This window comes from Lactuca serriola, chromosome 5 (genome assembly GCF_051521515.1).
Source record: "Lactuca serriola cultivar US96UC23 chromosome 5, Lser_US96UC23_V15, whole genome shotgun sequence".
In the NCBI taxonomy this organism is placed as follows: Eukaryota; Viridiplantae; Streptophyta; class Magnoliopsida; order Asterales; family Asteraceae; genus Lactuca; species Lactuca serriola.
Genome location: NC_136412.1, coordinates 325,213,446 through 325,217,334, shown reverse-complemented (window position 1 = coordinate 325,217,334; position 3,889 = coordinate 325,213,446). Strand labels below are relative to the sequence as shown.

General features: G+C 36.4%; 1 pseudogene; it reads left to right on the top strand.

Annotated features, from left to right (window-relative positions):
- The first annotated feature begins 2,348 nt into the window (after nt 1–2,348).
- LOC145050927 (cyclin-dependent kinase F-4 pseudogene) lies at nt 2,349–3,653 on the top strand (annotated as a pseudogene).
- Nucleotides 3,654–3,889: the final 236 nt, after the last annotated feature.

Genomic DNA, 3,889 nt, shown 5'->3' with positions numbered 1-3,889 from the left:
CACTGTACTTGCGTGTCGACGGTACCAATATCGGCACTTGGATTGATATCCTGTTGTGCATGAAATTCTATGGTGATCGTTTAGATCAGTATCCTGGTAGATAGAATGATGTTATGCTTAGGGATCTGTAAGATCTGTTTATTAATTTGCTAGCTGGTTAATAGTATGGGTATTTGTATTACATGCACATGTTTGGTTGGTGATTGGGGCTTCACTGCTTTGTACGTAAGCCAACAGGTCGGGCCATTCCAACTTGATGGTTGAGGGCCTAGGGTATTCCATCTCGAGGATGAATGGACCCATAGTATGTTGGCATTCCAACCTGATGGTTGAGGGCCTTAGGTATTCCAAACGATGGTTGATTGGACCCATAGTGTGTTGGCATTCCAACCTTGTGGTTGAGGAGCCTGGGGTATTCCAACTTGATGGTTTATTGGACCCATAGTATGTTATTATTGTGTATGTGTTACTTCTTTTGTTGGTATTTTGGGGGAACTCACTAAGATTTGGGCTTACTGTTTTGGATTATGTTCCAAGTACGGCAAAGACATGATCGTGCACCTCCTCATGCTATGTTTTGTAATTTTGGGAATAACTATGATGTTTAAACTATTTTGAAAACTACAACGTCAACAATTATGATTTTTGGTTGGTTGAAAAAGTTTAAATTCTTATGAATTTTTATGGATGTTACACCAATTTGCAGAGGGTATATAAGGATATTAAACCATAAGTTGCTTTTTTTAGTTGAGTTGATCAACCAAGAGCAAAATGAGAAATAGAATTTTCTTTTCAAAACCTAAGAGAAAGATATTTCATTGTTTTACAATTGAAAGGAAGAAATTTATCTTTGATCTTCTTTAATGCATAGCTTCTCAAGATCATTTGTTCTAAGGTATAAATTATGCACACTTTCAATGCTTGAAGGTATGAATTTCATCCATCACATACCCTACTTCTTTAATATATAATCAGTAGATTGTTTTCGTGAATGAAGATATTTAGGTGTTGAATTAAATGTTATTGGCATCCAATATATTTTGGTAATGCCTAATGACAGCTAACTTGATGAAGAGTCCCACCCTAATAACTTTGAAGTCAAAACCGTTAGGTTTATGGTCTTACAATGAAAGTGTACATGATGTACGAAAGGAAAAATGTTTTCTTAAGTTAGGTATTGTTAAACCTGGTGGGAGACTTGGCCAAGAAGTACAAATAGTCAAACGGCCTTATTAGGCAATTATGCAATTCATACAAAAGGTATTGTTTGGGTTTAGTTTTTTGTCCTTAATTGTACGACCTTTTGAGTTGTTTATCAGGTTGTACGATTTTGAAGAGTATGTTACAACAGTTTTAAAATGATGAACAAGATACACATCTTCTTATTAACTTTACTTAATTACTTGTATACTTTTTGGCAATGTATATTCTTGTTCTTAATGCCTCCGACTATATAGTTGATCTTGTACCTGTAGACCATAACATAGGTTCCTATACGTTTACTCAATTGCAATTGATGTTACTATATCAATTTTAACACAGATCCCTAAAAATAAAAAACAAATATTACGTGTCTTTTCTAGTTGTATATAACAAGTTTGTGAATAACCGGAACAAACATATACTAATAAACACAATGCTTTCATTTATATAAAAATAATATACAAACTAGTTCAAGAATAAATTATTTTATGTATTATTTTTATGGTACATTTTAAATCAACAACTACTTAAAGTTTATTAAAATTGATTTTTTTTAGTTATTTTAGTTAATTTGGATTTTAATTAATATAATATGTTACTTTTATAAGATATTTAGATGTTTATAAAACAATTTTTGTGTAAAACAGATGACATATTTAAAAGATTATGACGATGGTTATGATTAAATTTGGAAAGTTGGAAATGTAGATGTTATAAGTTGGACAAAATTTAATTGTTAATAAAACTTGTGTGGAATGGAGATAGCCGAATATAAAGGTAGTGATATTTTTTAGTTTAGTAAATAAACTTTATAATTATAATTATACAAAGCTCTAAGTTGATTGGAGCCATTTTTTAAGTTGTTTGGAGCCAAAGCAACCGTGCCTACATGTCATATAATATGAAGTCAGGTATAACCGTAAGATAATTATATATGGAAACTTAAAACCCTAAATCTTGCATATCTGAAATCTCAGTACTTAGTAGTATAAATAATAACCTACTTACATTCACATTCACAATAGACTGCCGACCCAATTACCCCATTCAGCTATCTTCGTTCCCTATCCCTTTTCTTTAACCCCTTCCTCCATCGTTCATGTTTTATAATTAAGGTGATGTGTTGTTGATATACGTAGCTATTGTTTCTGTGAGTTCCTCTTCCTGGTTTGTGTGTTTTCTTAATTGAGAAAGCTAGATCGAAAACAATGGAGCAGTATGAAATACTGAAGGAAATTGGGAGTGGATCATATGGGGTTGTCTGGGGAGCATGGGATGAACACACAGATGAAGTGTTTGCCATCAAGAAACTGAAAATGAGGTGCAACTCGGCCAAAGAATACATCAACCTGACAGAAGTCAAGGCACTGCGCAAGATGAATCATCCAAACATCATAAAGCTCAAGGAAATCATCAAAGAAGACGACAGTTTGTACTTGGTGTTGGAATACATGGAATGCAGTCTGTGCGAGCGTATGACATGCAGGAAGAAGCCTTTTTCAGAGGACGAGATCAGAGACTTGTGCTTCCAAATCTTTCAAGGTCTGGCATACATGCACGACAACGGCTACTTTCATCGTGACCTCAAACCGGAGAACCTTCTTGTTTCCAAGGATGTAATAAAGATTGCTGATCTTGGTCTAGCTCATGAGATGAATGGCAAACCGGCCACTGATAATATTGGGTCCCGCTGGTATAGTGCCCCTGAAGTTCTTCTTGGGCAAGAATACGATTCTTCAGTTGATATGTGGGCAATGGGTGCAATCATGGCAGAACTATTTACACGCCGCCCACTGTTTCCTGGTAAAAATGACGGAGATCAAATGTATAAAATCTGCAGTGTGATCGGCAGTCCAACAGAAACCACATTCAGCATCGTAAATAGCAACTATCTTGTATTCCCACAGCTTCCTGGTGTCCAACTTTCTTCGCTGTTACCATCAGCAAGCCTGGAAGCACTCGATCTGATTGCCACGCTTCTTTCATGGAATCCATCCGCGAGGCCGACAGCTATGGAGGCACTTGAGCATCCTTTCTTCTATACCTGTTACAAAGTTCCTCCACCCCGACCCATACCTCTGGTATTCAAAAGTTGTGCATTTTGTTATCAAAGGGAGGAGGATCCAACCAAACAACTGATTCGTCTGCTCCCAGAAAATCCATTTTATGAAACAGTACTAGATCCTTCAGAAAACATGATTCGTCTGCTCCCAGAAAATCCACTTTATGGTTCCGAAGCGGTAGATCCCTCTGAAAACTTTAGGCCTCTGCTCCCACAAAATAGGTTTGATGGTTCCGAAAAAGGAGACCCCTCAGAAAACATGGTCTCTCTGCTCCCAGAAAACTCATTACCTGGTTCAAAGAATTGCGGATTGTTAAGCAAAATGCAGATGAAGCAGGATTCATTGAAGCTGAAAACAAGAACAAAGAATTACGCATTTGGAAATTGATGCAGTGCACATTGACGAGCTGGCGATAGCATACATTGATAAGTTGGAGAAGAACAAGAGGGGTAACGGAAAGAGACTCAACTTCAAGAGGATCAAAGGAAAGAGGCTCAACAAACAGACATAACTCTTGACGGACGGATCTAACTTCAAACCGCCTCCGTTTTCCTCAAAATTTAGTTTGTTTCGGGTTTTAGAACTATTCTGTTTTTATTGTAATTCAACTGGTTTCCATCAGT